This window comes from Protopterus annectens, chromosome 11.part0 (assembly GCF_019279795.1).
Source record: "Protopterus annectens isolate FY-2018-M chromosome 11.part0, PAN1.0, whole genome shotgun sequence".
Lineage (NCBI taxonomy): Eukaryota > Metazoa > Chordata > Ceratodontiformes > Protopteridae > Protopterus > Protopterus annectens.
This window is the reverse complement of record NC_056745.1, coordinates 1,186,362,011-1,186,380,352: the sequence shown is the minus strand read 5'-3', so window position 1 is coordinate 1,186,380,352 and position 18,342 is coordinate 1,186,362,011.

Here is an 18,342-nt window from a genome sequence, read left to right as displayed (position 1 = left end):
ATATTTGTATATATACATTAAGAAGCTCTTATATCACTTGGAAAAGGTAAAATTGAACTAATCTGAAATTCAGGGCATATTTTTTATCCAGTACATGGCTCACATGTGACCTAAATACATGTGTTAGAATATCTTCATATAGAACAGAACACATACAAGCATTGCCAATAAAGGTGATGCTTTAAAGGATTCATATCAATATATTTAACTCTGTTTGGTGAAAGAACTGATGGCCAAAAATGACTTTGGCAAGCAGAAAAGAAAGCTTTTTGTCAGGACAAGCCCCCATGTACCCCCATGTCTTAGGAAAAACCCTCTACCCTCATATATATATCTATATCTATATCTATATCTATATCTGTATCTATATCGATGTCTATATTTATATCTATATTTATATATATCAACTCTGAGCTTGCACAGAAATTGGAAAAAACTGCAATCTTTGCAACAGACAAAAATCATGTTCAGCTATTAGTATTTGACTAAAGGGCATTTGGAAGGAATGCATTCAGTAAATTGACAGTTTCCCAATGCAAAGCCCCTGTGGAAAAATGGTTGTCAGAATATTGTTTACTGACTTGGGCTGCATTAAATTTGCTCTTTCATGAGAATTCTATTTATGGATATATTATGAAATGTTGAAATTCAGGGTTTTAAAATGTGTATCTGCAAGAGTGTAATTCTGAAATGGAAAACACCAAAAGACTGCCTCATCAAATCTGCACAAAGATGAACAACATTCAAAAATGTCTACGCGGCTTTCATAAAAGGGTTTGGGATTGCTCACTGTATGCAAGCATGGATGCTGCTCCCCATTCCTAGTATCGTATTCTTCTATCTGCAAGGTCGCCATTACCTCCAAGCAGTGACACTATGACTAGTGAAGTTAAAATGTATGCACACATCAACCACTTTGCAACACTGCAGTATTTGGACCAACACAAATATGATTTGCTGTGACTTGCATTGTCATAGTATCACACAGGTGGGTATAGATAACTGTTGTTTGATTGCCTGGGCTTCAAGATGATCACTAAGTCCTCTAAATATAAACTTGATACAGAGACAATCCTGAGACCTGTTAATTCTCAGAGCAAAACACTTTTTTCCAGGCTTGAGCTGTCTTAAACTGGTGGGCCCTCTTGAGGCAGGGGATTTCAGAGGCTATTTATAGACCACTTCAGGCTGCTGTTTTCTGGTGGAAAAGAGCAGCCCTCAAATCATAAGAAGAGAGGACATCTTCAAAAGGGAGATGAGGGAAAATGTACATGTTCAGATCTACAAATAAAGTTTGGAAAGCTTGTGTTTCAGCAGGTTATTTAATGCGTAAAGTTTTAGTTTGAGACCTTTACTTGTGCTGCTTTTTACAGGTTGTTGTACTGTTCATCTGTGGAAGACAGGAAAGGAGGGAAAAGCTTAATCTCATGACAGCTGACTGTCTTTTTCATCAAGGCTCAATTAGATCAATCATCTCCTGTCAGGCAGGAACTTCAAATATTGTGCGAAGTATGTTGTTTTCTGTCTATAAAAAGTATGAACAGTGCAGAAAAGGAACAGACATATGCACAAGGGAAGAAAAATTATGCAAGAAGGAGATTTTCAGATGCCAGGATGTCTAATTTGCTGACGTTTTATTTATTTATTTTTCAAAATTAGAGCATTACCTGTTCCGCCTGCCTGGTTAAGGCTACTTTACCCTCATCGGTTATTTGGAAGAAAAAGCAGGAAAATGTAATTTCCTGACACTTGATAGGCTTTACCATCAAGCCTCACTTGTAGCGATCGAAATTCACTCAACGCAGGAACTTCAGAGGCTGCTTGGTAATTGACTTCAGCCATTGATTTCTGTCTAGGAAGGGTGTCAGATAGTGCAGGAGTTTTATGTAGTGCTTTGCCAAGGCAAATGGAATATACTTACTCAATTTTATTTTTTATTATTTTTTTGTATTTGCAGAATGTTTCTTGTGTTCCATGATGTTGTCTTAACTATCTCAAATCATTTAATCTGGGTGCAGACTATGGTGTCACTCATTACCAAATGTATGCCACAGAGTAGGGCTTGTATGTAGTAATATAATACTGTTTGCCAAAACACTTTGTGGTTCATAAAGAATTATTCACAGCGGATATAACATTGTACATGGTCCTATCCCGTTGCATACTTGCGGTACAACATGCACACACTACAAATGCAAATTATACCTCACCAGGATTGTATGTAACTTTCAAAACCTGAATATGGGCCAGTCCCATTGGGGTAACTTATGGGACCTCTGATGCATACAGACAGGTGATATACTGCTCATTAGCACAGTACGGACCCATCTCAGCTGATATGCTGCTCAGTCTACAGGGCTCAGCAGCATATCAGCACTACATTAAAAAAAGAATACCCCTTTGCATGGTTAGAGAATGCCTGCCAGCAACGAAGCTCTCCATAGTGCAAGTAGCCCTGTTCCTAGAACCATACTTTACCCTGCCCAGTGTCTGCCAATAGAAGCTTACAAAGCACCTGATCCCCATTACCTTATTGTGATAATGACCCTCCCTAGCCTCAGGTAAAGGGAATTACAGTAATCAAGGTGTGAAGAAATTAATGTGTACATAATGAATGGCAATTCTATATGAATTGCACTTAGACATAATGACAGAGAATGGTGCAATAGTCGCTAATAAGGTACACTTGAAAACATGCAGATTTTCTCACTAAGCATCCATATCAAAATAAATGAAAAAACAATTAAAACAGGAGATTATAACTATCCAGATATTTGCTGAATAAACCATCAAACCTCAGATAACTGCACCCAGATTTTAATTAACTACATTAATCAATGCCATCTGGAAAAAGCAATTATTCATTATTTTATAACCCAGTTTATGTTGTTCAGGGTCTTGAGAAAGCGATGGGTATAAGGCAGAGAGACAGTTCTGGATGGTACACACACACACACACACACACACACACACACACACACACACACACACACACACACACACACACACTCACACACACACACACACTACTTATAGTGGCTGTATGTGCAGAATTTCCTGCTAAGATTATTAAAAACACCAGTTTTATACAACCATCAAAAAAATGCTATGGCAGGAAAAAAAATAAGAATTCTATTCTGACACCTACCCAGCCTAAAAAGTTAAATATGGGCAGCATGCCTGTAACTTTTCAAACAGTGGAAGAAGCCAAAGTTGATCCACTAGCCCTGTGCATAAGTTCACAAATGAATTTGAACTGATAATCTTCATTAAGTACAGACCTCAACATGCACCCAGAGTAAATGACTGTGAATTCTAGGGTCCTTTTATATTTTTGAGGTTGGGGTTAGTGCTTGCTTTACTCCGTATATGATTTTGTTTTCATTTCATTCACAGGTATGGCGCCACATTTATTGTTACATTATACTTCAAGTGTATATATATATATATATATATATATATATATATATATATATATAAGTGTATATTTGCAAATTAATAGCACCTTTGAGTTTTTCACTGGTCAGATGATTAGGCTAAAAGGTGTCATAGCTCAATTTGTTATTCATTCTCTAAATGTGAATGATATGCATATTTTGCATAAACAGAGAAACATTTTGCATTATATTTGTAAGCAGCAAGTGTGTATATTTTGCCTGCAGCAGACCATACCTCTAAACCACATAGTGCAAGAAATCTGGACAACAACTAAAATAATGGGGGGGGGGGGCAAAGGCACAAAAATAGTAACAAATTTTAAATATTAAATTTTAAATATTGTTCATATAAACTTAGAAAGTTGCTAGATTAACATGATTTGTGTTAGCATACATTTTCTGAAGGATATGAAGTCTAAAACTGAAATGTATGCAATTATTTAGTGACTTCAATCCTCAATGATTTGCCAGAAAAACATAAATTCTATGAGGAACAGACCAAAACCATGAGGCAAATATCTGGACATTCTGTGAAAATCTGGACAGTTGAGAGGTATGCAGCAGACACATTTAAGTGACACTTAAACTGGGGCTGATAAGGTTAACAGCATATGCTAACCAGTTGTTGGTTATTTTATCAAATAATGAACAAGATTATTTAATTCTCCAAGATTTTTTGCAGGGTCAGGAATGGGACCTACAATTAAGATTGCAAAATTTATAATGTTCGCGGACATCCACTATTAAAAATGTTAACGATGAACCAGGGAGATGATGTTTATTTGAACTCATGAATTTATTTATTTATTTTACATTTATTGACTAAGAGGGTTTAATTGGATGCATAAGCTCCTTTTTCAGCAGAGGCCCTGAGGAAAAAGCTCTAGTACATTCATTACAAACTATATAATAACTAAAATATCAGGCAGAATAAAATTAAACTAAATTCTATGTCAAAATAAATAAGCTAGTAACTCTATATACAGTAGTAAGGCATCTTACACTAATTATATTCTATACAGATTTAGTTAGATAAATAACTATGCAGTCATATACAAAGGGTAGACAGCAAATGGTTGATTTAATTTTAACATATAAATGAAATGAGTAATAAAATAGAGTTAACAGAGGCATAGGTAGAAGGTAGAGTGGTGATGACAGTGTGATTGTTGGTAACAGTGTTGAGGAGAACACAGGTACAGCAGAGGAGGTGGAAGAAAGCAAAGCAAAGATGTTATACTTATCCTGGAGATGTTCAGCTACAGAGCCAGGATGTGAGAGGTGTTCTCTTAGATGTGCATTGAATGCCTGAGAGGCTGCAGGTAGCTCAGCAACAGCACGTTTGAGAGACACACTATGGACAACAGAGAAAATTCAAAAGTTGTTGACTGTCAATAAATAGTTATCAGTTTGTGTTATAAGTGTGTATTTGAATTTTATATTATATGTTATTGCTCATAATGTTCTTTTTTAAGTAGACTTGTTTCTACAGCAATGTGAATTTTAGACTATTATATAAGAATGTTGATGTGATAATTTGTGAATGCCATTTGAACATTTAGAAGTAAGAGCTTTAAAATGGTTTACAAAAGTACACATCAGCTTGTTAAGCTAGACTTCAGTAGGGTGTATTACCATTAAATAGCACAAAGCTTTTATGATTTATGTTTCTACAAATGCTTATAGTAGTGAGTGAAACACCATTTATTTCAATGTGGCATACAATTAATAAATGCAACAAGTCTTTTTGTGTCATTACTATATTAGTGTTAAAATTGTGTTGCAAATTTATTTATGGTAGTGATAATTCTTTTCACATTTGTATGTTTTGCTTGCATTTTAATTTTGCTGTAATATTTCGAGAGCAAGATATAGCATATTTATTAGAGAGTTAAAGTTTCTGGCTGGTAATGCTGTGCTGAGGTGCATGTTGGGTGAAAGGAAAATGTACATGATGGATGTTCTTAATATAGTTTTATGGGAGTTAATGTTAGACTATGACATTAATACTTATTAGTGTGTACTATAGTTATACTGTTAATGTACCAGGTTACTATGATTAATATTAGATACATGGTTGGGTGAGAGGTGGTGTCTATTTTAATGGCTTTATAAATGGTCCAACAGAAAGGTATTTCATTAGTAAAGAGAAAGATTAATGCAGACTTGTGCTTTCACTAAAGATCATAAATGTTTAAAGGTTAGTGGTGAACTAGAATACATAGTTGCGTTGCTTCAGTGGCATAGGGTGAATTAGAGGAGACATTTTAAATTAATTTTTATTTACCTGTCTTCATAGGAAAATATTTTGAGTAAAAGATTTATACCATTAATTTATTTGTTTTGTAGTATGTAGTTATTTGTGTACGTGTGTGTGTGTGTGTGTGTGTGTGTGTGTGTGTGTGTGTGTGTGTGTGTGTGTGTAGTTTTACTGTGAATGGGGTGGTTAGTTGAAGTTCTGCATGTCAATATGATTTTCAAGAGGGTATGTTTCAAGGGTTTGGTGGTTTAAAGGAAGGAGTAATAAATCAGACTATTAAGTCAGGGAAGGCTGTGGTATTGGTTACCATGAATTTGATAATATCTGCAACTATATACACTAAGCTGGAACTGTTGTGCAACATAGTGAGGAGTATAAACATTATTGCATCATTATATCAGTAGGAGGTTGATCAGAACTGTGGTGGCTATCCTTCACGAAATTAAGTTGGATGCCAAAGGATTATTCACCTTCTTGGTTTGTATAGTTCCTACTTCCATGCTAGGTTATGAGTTAAAGGTAGGTTGTGGAGTATAATCTTGGATGGAACATGGGGATATACGGGGGAAGTGGGCAGTGGAAAGTATAGGTCTTAGTACTATAATTTAGTTTTGTGTCTCACGCTGTACTTTTGAAGCAATTTGAATAATTCACATAAATTTATTCCAGGTAAGGCAGCCCAATTATGTGTGAATTGTTTTTTTTTTATTTTTATGCTTGTTCAGATCAATGAAGTTATTTTGTAAAAAAAAAAAAAAGTGCACTTGTCATAAAAAATAAGTTTAGTTTAAATTAAAAAAAGTAAACTACTTACTTATCTTACTGCATCTTTGAGATTTCATCAATCTCTTTATGAACTCAGCTAGATCTTGTAGAGTGATAAATAATAGTATATTCTTTAAGGGTCTCAGACTCTGTCATGGTGTGTTTTCCTCAAATCATAATGAATTGTTACAGACATGGACATCACACACGCACACACACACACACACACACACACACACACACACACACACACACACACATTCATATTTAGCAATTGCTAACCTTCTGTGTTTAGCCTAATCCAACTTAAAACAATACTTTACAGTCAGTGTTTGAAATAAACACTGTGCCTGGATTTCATTCAGCCTCCCCTGAGCCACCCTGATGAGACTGGATTCATCATTTGAGAACACAGTGTTAGATGAATGAATGAGAAAAATTGTAAATGTGGCCTTCTATTGAAACTTGCACCTGCCAAAGCTAAGCTACAATGTATCAACTATGCATTTTCAATTCTAGCTCTTAAACTATGGGGAGCTTTCCCTTGACATCTAAAGGCTTCACTTCCTATTTCAAATTTAGGCTGCAATTTAACCTTATATCTCAAGTAAGCCCAGTGTTCAATAGAGATGAACAGAGTTCAACAGAATTTCTAGATGTTCTGAGGTACATTTTAGAGGATTTTATAAACATCCTTTTTATCCTATTATTTCCTGATCAAAAATCATGATTAATGAAAGAAATAATAATGATATCAGTAATAAGCAATACAATACAATACTCTTTAACTTTGCTTTTTTCCTATATTCTTCTAATACACCTTAACTGACCAAGACTACACTATATTACACAATGACCCCCATTAATATTCCAAAACGTACACGCTGATTGGTCAGCATGCACGTTGTAAATCAGACTTATACCAAAGGAAAAAGGTCCGGTCGCCCGGACTTTTTCCATTAGTATAAGTCTTTTTTTTCTGTTGTTGTTGTCAAGCAATGGAGAACGGAAGAGCTCTGTTGCTGTTATCTCGCTATGTTAAACGAGTTTAACATAGTGAGATATCTTAAAAAAACAGCAACGGAGATCTTCCTTTCTCCATTGCTTTTTTTAAAGCTGACTCGCTATGTTAAACTCTTTTAACATAGCGAGACACGTTTTTCAAGGCAACGGAAATCTTTTTTTCTCCGTTGCTTCCACACACAGTTATGATGTACTGCGTAACCATACGTATGCGCAGTACATCAGAACTGCTGCAGAATAATGGACAGCTGCAGAAGGGCAGCAAGGAGGCATTATACAATGCCATTATTTAAGAAAAGTAAGTTTTTTTTTCCTTAAATAATGTCATTGTATAATAGCAGTAACCCACTTCTGGGTGTGGGTAATGCTCGATTTACCCACGGCTGTCTTTCTTTGGTCACTCGGGCTTTGCCCTCATGACCAAACCTTACCAACCGTGGGTAAATTCAGCATTATCCACACCCAGGCATGGGTTATTGCTTAAATAACTGTTTGTCAAGATGATTTGGAGAGGGTATATTTCTGGGCTTTAGTGTAGCCCAGTGTAGGTGCTTATTTGGTGACCACAAAACCTAACCTTTTTTTTGTGCTGTTCCTTTCACACAAATCGAGAAGGTAACACCTGGATGCTAATAGTCCTGGATATAGTAACTACTAAATGCTGTACAATTAATCAGGTCTCTTTCTTAGATTGTGCATAAAATCAGTTATTCAAATCATGTGAAATACAACATAATACCTTTGCCCTTTAGATTGTTATTAGCTCTGACTTTTTTGTGCTTTGTTCTATTTCATAACTTTTTGTTCTGCTTTTGCTTATTTCTGTAAATATTGTGTCTTTTTCTTTCTTCTTCTTCTTGATTTTGTGTGAGGATACTCACTCAGGCAGTACCTGGAAGTGAATTGATCCACTGTAATCAGGGCACTACTCTTGTAAACAAACAATAGTAAGTCAATAAATAACATCAATGAAGTTGTCTTCCTGCTTTTGTCAAAGAAAATCTGCTTAGAGAAAAAAAAATTACCCACGTCAGGATAAGCACACACACACACACACATACACACCCACACACACACACACACACACACACACACACACACACACACACACACACACACACACACACACACACACACACAGCAAATAGAGCATAACATATTTCAACCTTTTCAACTTGTTGCTGTAAAAATATTTAATAGCTTGATTTATATCCTCCCCCCAAAAATAGCTGCAGCTAATGTCTGATTATGAGGAAATCGAAAAAGGTGATTAAAGTAATGTTTCCAACTCGCTACTCCTAGACAGTACACTTTTCCTATACAAGCTATAGTAACACTGTACACATCACTGAAGTTGGTGAGGAAAGTTAGTGAACTAATGGTCACACCATCCCTGGCCCAACATAAAATACTGTGGTCAGTGCACACCTCTGAGGTTGGGGGAAAATTAAAGGAACAATGACATCATCCCCCTCACCTCATATAATGATATTCTGTGCACACCTCTGAACAGGGCCAATTTTAGACTAGGTGGGGTTTAGAGCAAAGGTGACTACTAAGTCATTATCAAAATTATCATCATCATCATCAACCCCCTTTATCCCAGGCCATAAGTAACATGTGCTATGTAGAGTGTCTCAAGGCCCTATCCCTGTATTCTGTCTCCTACAGCCTGTTATGGGGAGATCCATGCCTGGCATGCAAGGTATTGTCAAAACCCACCCTGCTGGACCTCCTACATATCCAAAAAACAAACAGCACCAGAAATACCCATTCTAAAGACTTAAACCTTGCCTATGATATAAGCAGGACCTGCTGGAGAGACAAGTATGCTTCCTAGAGACTACCTCTTCTCTGGAACAGGCTCCCCATCCATGTGAAATAGAGTTTCTCCCTAACCCAGTTCAAGTGTAACTGGAACAATTGGATGGGGAACAGGAAATTCATCCCTGATTTGGCACTTATGTGACTAATGGTCACAGCCTGCCTATGAATGCTTCATCCCCCAGGCCCCTGCTTGTAAATATGTTATCTCCCAAGCCCATGCTTACACTTATCAAGGTACCAGACCTTGTCAGAGATTTGGGCTGCATGGCTTACCAAGGCTCTTGTGGTGGTTAGCCTAGTACACACCCATGAATCTATGAACCACTGCGACCTTCTCATTGACCTCCTCTGCAGTTGGAGCTACTTGGGCTTCTTCTCTGATGTCCTCATTTCTCTGTATGCCCACAGCCTGCATTCTGGTATCTGTTTCAGGCACTCTTTCTGCACCATACTTTAGTACTGGTTGCACCACTCTTTTGTACACCTTACTTGTCTTCTTTGGCATTCTTCTGTCAAATACTATGGCTGCAGTCCCCCTGACTCTAGCTTTGACCTCCTCATTCAGATTTCCTTTCTCAGCCACCACCCCTGTCAGATACTTGAAGCTGTTAACCTGTTCCACTGTTTTTCCCTTCTATCTCATTTCTCAGTTTATTCTGATTTCCCCCATTTGCTGCCATTACAATTGTCTTATCTGTACTCAGTTTCATCCATTTGCCTTCAGTTTTACATGCCATTCCCCTATCATTTTCTGAAGTTCTTATTCAGAGTCCAGCTTATAATGCCACATTGTCTGCATACAGCAACTTTGTTAGTCTCTCTTTGACCTATTTGTGAATGTATCCCATCACCAGTATGAACAGCAGTGGACTCAGACCTGAATCCCGATACACATCAATTTCCACTCGGAGCCCTCTGATTCAACTGCTGTTTGTCCTTGTGTCATGTGATACTTTTTCATTGTCTGCACTAATTTTACCAATGTTTCTGGAACTTTGAGTCATTACGGGACTGCCCAAATCAGCTTTCTTGGGACCTTCTCATATGCTTTCTCCAAGACTAAGAATGCTGATTTGGACTCTTTCCTCATCTCATCTCTAGTTTCTCCTCAGTTATCTGTCTCACTGCAAAAATTGGGTTAGTTGTGTTGCATCCTGATCTGAATCCAAAGATCTCATGTCCCAGCTTATGTCTGACTACTCTGCATATTTGCTTACCAGTCACCCTCTCCAGCAATTTCATGCAGTATAACAGGAGTTTGATACCTCTATATTGCCCACAGTTGTAAATGTTTTCTTCTTGTACATTGGCACTAGAATGCGTATTCTCCAGTCATCTGGGATATGCCTTTCTCTTCATACTGTAAAGAGTACTCTGTGGTGCCATTTTTCCCTTAACTCACCCAAAAATTTGATCATATATGCTGTGATCATCTGAGCCCGCAGCTTTCCCTGACTTCATTTTCCTTATCACTGTTATTAATTATTCTTGGGTGGGCACTTCTTTCATTGTTGGCTGTGTCTGGGTAGTTGAACTTTTCTGTGGTTTTCTTCATTCGGAATCTGTTGGAAGTACTCTTTCCATCTGTATCTGATGTCCTGTGCACTGGTGAGCAGGTTGCTGCTGGCATCCCTTGTGAAGGGTGTCTTATTATCTTCTTTAACTTTCTGTCTTTGCCTTGCAGCCTGATATAGTTTTTTTATGCCATCTGCTAAGAACCTTTCCAGGAGCTGGTAGAGTACCTTTGATGCCCTGTCCTTTGCTATTGCAACTGTTCTCTTAGCCTCCTTGTTAGCCAAAAAGTATTACTTAATATATCTCCACAGTTCCAATTGTAAATGTAATAAATCCAATACGCAGTTCAAATGACAATGAAACACTCAGTATTTATTAAAACAAAAACATCCAGTAAGCGCTTTCATTCACAAAGAACTTCCTCAGACCTTGCTATACAGAAGTCTAGAATAGCCTCTTTTTATTCCTGTTGTCACACCCTGATCCCTATCAGATGATCAAGTTTTCAGAAACTCGAAATTCATATGGTCGAGACCATATGACTGAGTTTCCGAAAACTTGAACATCCAAAAATAAATCTAACTTTTGTATGTTTTTGCAGGAGGCAAGCCCTCCCCCACACCCCCTGCAAATTAAATATACCAACTTTGAGATCGCACTACTGTGAGGAGAAGGGCAAATTTCCCATTCTGCATTGTACCATGATCTCCATTCAAAACCTTCAAGATTTTGGAAACCCGAGTTTCTAAAAACTCAGTCATCTGATAGGGATCCATCCCACCCAAGTGGACACAGACAGTTCTCATATCCTCTTCTGTCTTTCCCAATATGTGCTTTCAGGTCTCCCTTTATCAGCACCAACTCATGTTGTCTTACTTTAACTATTAGGTCCGGCAACTGCTGCCTGAATACACTGTTTCCTCCCTCTGCTGTGAGGCATAGACTGAGGTTATGAAGACTGCCCTGTCCTTACACTGGTGTCTGATTGCCTTGAGTCTGTAACTAATTCTGTTGACATCCCTTACTGTCTTCTGAAGCTTTTTCCTCACCACGATTCCTGCATCATTTCTGGTCTGCGCTCCCCCTGAGTAGTTAACTCTGGGTGCTAAGACAAGTGACATTACTGCACTGTCTTCTATTTTGTCTCCTAGAAATAGATATTCAGCCTCCTCCTTACTATCATGCCATCCACTTCCAAGCTGCATCCCGTCACAGAACCTCTAATAAGTGTAGCAACCCTTAGTTCATGTTTGGCTGTTTGATTGATTTTACATTCCACGTACACTCAACAGAGCTATCACATTTAATCCAAGCTGGACAGCTGGACATTGGCTGCCCAGTAGCTTATTAACCTAGGGATGCTGGGCTTTATGGTGGGCATACACTGGACAATAGCGACACATAGACTCCTGTCCACCATTAACATGGGCCCCTGGTATAGGTCACAGTAGGCCAGGTTCTCAACTCACTTATCACCAGCAAATACCCATAACCAACTTTGACGACATTAGTTAACATTTCCAAATCACCTAGAGACAGTTTTTACACAGTCAAATGGCTAGTCCTGACATGATACCCAGTCTGTGATCTGTGTTCTCCTATCTAGAGGATATTGTGCACACAGATGATGCTTAAAGCAGTGACTCTTCCTCCAGTAGCTCCATCTAGAGTCTGTGCTGCTGCCCACTAATAGTAGAGGTGACTATTAAGCCTGTGTCAAAATCCACTTGTAGTGCCCAGAGGTGTAGGGGCCCTCAGGAGATCTGGATGTTTTATGATGCATTTTTTGAGAACGATGACTGTTTAAACTGATAACCCCATCAAGCAGCTTTAGCAACTTCTGTGTACAATTCAGACATCTTATTGTGATAAAATAAGATGGCCATGTAATGCATTTCACTTTTGCTCCATACAAACAGTTGCCACATATTAAAGTATTCCAAGTTGCTTCACACAAATCACATTAATCATGCAAACCAAGAATAATGAGGAAACAGCAGACAGCTACTTAATTTCTACCACAGACAGCCCCAGCAATTATAATTACTTCATCTGTGCATATTGGGTGTTTATTCAAGTAATCTATCTTGCTTCAAACAAATGCACACTATTCCTTCAAACCCATATAGTGACTATTGAAACAGTAAATGATAAGAGGGCCAGTTACTTTCATCCAAACCATTCCAACCCTCAAATGTTTGCCACATATTAAAGTATGTCCAGTTGCTTCACACAAATCAGAAAAATAGAATAATGAGCTATCAATAGCAGCTAGTCATTTTCCTCAACAGACAGCCTCAGTAATTACAGCTACTTTATCTGTGCAAATCTCAGATATATGGGTTTTATTTTAAAAAAATTGTTTTTTTCTGTCATGGTCCTGCAAACGTCACCCACCATACCTCTCAACTCTAGCTGTTGCTGCCTTTTTTGCCATGTCCATCATAAGATAATGATTTTCAGGTAAATCAGTAAAGAGTACAGTCAACAATGTTCCAAACTTTAGAGTTTTATACTTCTTATTGTTTGTAAAATGTATGTTGATGAGGAAAATAGATTTTGTTCTATTAATGTGTGAAGCAAATTAATTTTTAAAATGTGTCCTAGGCTTTGAGCTTTTGTTACCCTCACCCCATGCCTCATTACTGTAAGCTTTGTCCTAATGCTGCCCAAACTATCTGGCTAACCACTACTACCATCTTTGAAAGAAAAATCCTCACTTGCCAAAACTCCAGTTTCACTCATACTACCAGCATGCCAACCCCAAGCACTGTTCACGTTACATTTTAACATTGTAGGCTTTCTGATGTATCCCACCAACAGAGCAGAAACCTCAGAATGTTTAAGTTGTTAAGTGACTAGAATGGTTAACTCAACTGCAGTACCACACCCCTTCCCCTGTTTTAAGTAGGGGTGACTCAAGGTGTTTGTACATTATTTTCACTGCTTTAAAAATAAATAAATAAATAAATAAATAAATGTGAAAAGGCACCATTACAAGACTGGTGCCCTAGAAGGCTGCCTAGTTGGATTATGCATAAGGACAATTGTGTAAAAGGCTATAGTGACGCCAGTTCACAAGAGGAGGGCAAATCAGATTCAAGCAATTTAAGGTCCCTCAGTCTAATCAGTATTATATGTGAAATCTTGGAGACCAGCACAATAGAATTTACCTAGGAAGGCAGAGGGTGTTTACTTCTGCTAAATATAGAACACTATGGGCTTGTTAAGAGGAAATCTTGGCTTTTATGTTTTGTGACATTCTTTGAAAAAGGTCACATCAGTACTTGATGGAAAGCTGACAGTACATTGTACATATATTGGCCTTGTTAAGGCATTTGACACTGTTCTGCATAAAAGAATAATCAGCAAATCAAATGCATTGAGCATTAATCCATGCATAGTTTAGTGGGTACAACATTAGTTACAGAAAAGGATGCAACAATGTAGGATGAGTGGAGAGTTCCTTGTCCATCTCATAGTGGGTGACTAGTAGTGGACCATAGAACTCTGTAGTGAGGCCACTTCTTTTTTGAGTATTCTTCATAGACATGAACATAGAAAGTACACCCTACATAATCAAGTATTCAAGTGATTGCAAACTAGGTGATGGAATTAGTTTAACAAGAGATGCTGAATTTCTCCAAAATGGTCCACAATATATAATTACGCAATATAGCAGTAATGATCTGCCTTTGATGTCAGTAAATGTAGCACCATGGGAATTTGTAAAGATGACATAAATTATGATTATAAAATAAATGCTCACTTCAGAAAAGAAAACACCATTATTAAAGCTCTAGAAACAAAAGTAGGTAACAATCCAAAGTGTGATTGTATGTGTCTACTAAAGTCAGAAAAGTGTATTCTACAGCCCATCTAATTTGAAAAGTCATGTCTAGTTATAACAAGGAGGTCATTGTCCCATTTTATACCTCACCTTATTTGGAAAGGCTTCAGAATGTTTCTTCTAGCCTACTTGTGGTATATAGGGGTGGCATTGTGTTTATTGTTGTTTTACTTTTAAGCTCTCTTTGTCATTTTTGAACCTTTGTAACCTTACTTTTCACTAAGCCCAGCCAGCCAATTAACAAACAAACTAACAAAAATCTGTGTTTGGTCTAGAGAGCAATGTCTTATATGTTTTATTTAAGGGTCCAGGAGATAGGAAATGCAGCTTGATGGAGAATGCCGGTGAGGTGTGTGAATTATCATATGACTCAGTGGTGTTGGAATATCTGTGAATCTATGAATATACAAGCAACAGTGCCCAACAAGGTGGGTGTTACAGGGAAATAATGGACCGCTTAAGGGTGCTGTGATGTCCAATCCATCTTCCTCTCAGAAGTACCACTAATTCTGTCTCAGTCAAGACTGCTGTAAGGAACTGCATTAGGTAACATTGTCAATGTACCTACCAGTCTCCTTGAACTGTGATTAATCACCCAATGTTACTGCATGATACTTTCAATAAGTACAATTTACAATTATTTAAATTCATACATACTCTATTTCAGCATGCAAACTCAACCTGCTCTATGACAGAATATCATAATTCACTTATGACTGAGCCTGTTTTAACCCTGATACAGCAACATGCTTGACTAGGAATTCTACACCCAGCACGAGTACATCTTATCTTATACTTCATATATCCTGCACAGCTCTTATCCAGAATGCAACATTATCCTTTGTTTACATAGTTTGTTCTTTCAACACATATTTTGTTATTTACACTTTCATTGCTCCGCCAAGTCTGCTCTTCAAATTTTCCCTTAAGGAAGCTCTACTCTTAGTATAACCAGACTACTCACTATATTATAAGCCTAGCACTTGTTCTCAATACTTCTCTACTAAGTAAACACTCTCGTACTAAGTAAAGCACTACATCTACCTACCACCCCTGTGAATATCCACTTCCCTTAAAGGTACAGCACTCCCTTATACTGTTCTAGCATGTCGAGTGGTAGATTACTGGCGTCCCCTCCAGTTCAGCTGGTCAATCTGGGTATCTTGAGACAATGCTACAATTGTCTCATGTACACAGACAACCCTCTCCTCCTCCCAACAAACACAAATACATGTGAGAGATGCAACTATATAGCCAAACTGGAGGCTGAACTCTCTCAACTCAGGGCTGGCATGACCAGACAGGAGGAGATGGTAACCACACACACAACAATCCCAGTCCCACATAGACCTACCACAACTGCAAACCAAACACATAAAAACACAAAGACATACTCAGAGGCTCTAATAAAAAACTTACCAAAACAACAGAGGCTCCCAAAGCAGACATCCAAAAATCCACCACCTCAAAACAAAACACATGCAACACATATTTTAATAAATCAGTGTGTCAACCAATCACAGCCCTTAAGGCCAAACACCATGCCTGATACACTAGTAATAGGTGACTCTATAGTCAGACACACTGATGTCCCGCTGACCAGGCTGAACAAGGAGAGGGTGACTGTGAGCTGTCTATCGGGAGCTAGGATCCGCCACATAACACACGCACTCAAGTCACTCCAAAGCAAGTACAAATATGACTCTGTCATTATCAATGCTGGTGTGAATGACCTGAGACGTACCTCCCTGGACTACATGAAAAGAGACATAGAGGAGCTCTCCGATTATGTAGCCCAGGCTGGTATGACCCTGACCCTGAGCAGCATCTTGCCCTCACCAAGAATGATACCACAATACAAAGACAAGATGATCAGCTTTAATAATTGGCTCAAGTACTGGTGTCATTCTAAGGGGATCCAATGTCTGTCTGCCTGGGATGACATGTTGGACAAGCCATGCTGCTTTGCAAGGGATGGCTTACACCTGTCGCCAGTGGGCTTCCGGATATTGGCTAAGGCTCTTGCCACCCCCATAGTGCCTTTTTTAGGCAAGGCTCAAAAGACAAACCCACCTCCTTAGAAAACAAAAATGGAAAAAAACTAAGGGTAATGCTGCTCAACGCCAGAAGTCTAAATCTCAAGATGCAGGCACTCGATGCACTCCTCAGCATGGAGAACATCGATGTCTGTGCAGTAACCGAAACCTGATTCAAGGCTCCTGAGAACACCCCAGTGCTACCAGGCTATACCTCGTATCATGCTTTTCGGCCCCAAAACCCGGGCTGAACCACAAGGAGGGGAGTGTCCATATTCATCAAGGACACCCACACCTCCAGGTTAGTAGCAACACATGCAGCATCAGAGACCATACAGGTGCAACTAACCATAGGCAAAACTGCTATACAACTGGTAGCATGTTACAGACCACCCTCCCAATCTCAGAAACCCACTCAGCCTTCCTGAAGACATTGGAGGATATGAATGTATCACAAAATACCATCATACTGGGAGACTTCAACTACCCAAACATAGATTGGGTACATTATTCTAGCCCTAATACCCTAGCCCAAAGGTTCCTGGAATTCATAAATTCAAATGCACTGGAACAACTAGTCACCTCTCCCACTAGGGGAGATAATATACTAGACCTGATCATCACAAACATGGGGACAAAATGCTCCACACCGGAAGTATACCCCTCACTAGTGAGATCTGACCACAAACTAATCACCCTGGATATACATATCCCACCTCCACCCCCACAAAAGACCACAGTGAAAAACTTCTCAAAAGCAGACTTCACTCTTCTTAAGACTGAGATGGTATCCTTTAAGCCCACTGTGCCAGTGGATACCACGTCCCACAATGCCGAATCCTTCACAAATGCTTTCTATGGACATCTCCAAGAATGCATGGATCATGCAATCCCAAATAAATCCAAGTCCCTCTCCACCAAAGGCAAGCATCCTGTCTGGTGGACCACAGCCATTAACAAATTGTATAACAAAAGAAGGAAGCTACTGCACGTCAGAGCAAAATCCCATGAAGGGAAGACATCTCTGATCAACATTAGCAGAAAACTACGTTCTCTCATAAAAACATCCAAGGCCAACTTTGAGAGAAAAATCGCTAAGGACACTAAAGATAACCACAAAGCCTTCTTCAGCTATGTTAGAAACCTGGGCGGAAACCCTCAGATATGCTCAGAGTTAGTTCACAACAACAAAAAATACACTGAACCCACAGATATTGCCAACATTCTGGCTGAGAGGTTCAGTACAAATTTCTCCCCTCCCTCACCCCCAAAAGAAGAAATACTTATCCCAGCTGAATGTAATCTCCCTGTCATCTCAGATGTCCAAGTGAAAACTGCCCTAAACAAAGCTAAAAACATAGCATCTGGGACCTGACGGTATCCCGGGTTGTGTGTTACGTGAACTCCAAGAGGAGCTAAACCCACACATAAAAATGCTATTTAACCTTAGCCTTACTTCAGGATATGTACCTGAACACTCCACAAAGGGGGTACCTCTACAGACCCTGGGAACTACCGCCCCATAAGCTTAACCAACCTGGTCTGCAACGCTATGGAAAGAATCATTATGGAACTCATAAACAGAGACATAGGGGACCTACAGACACTTGACCTCACCCAGTTCGGCTT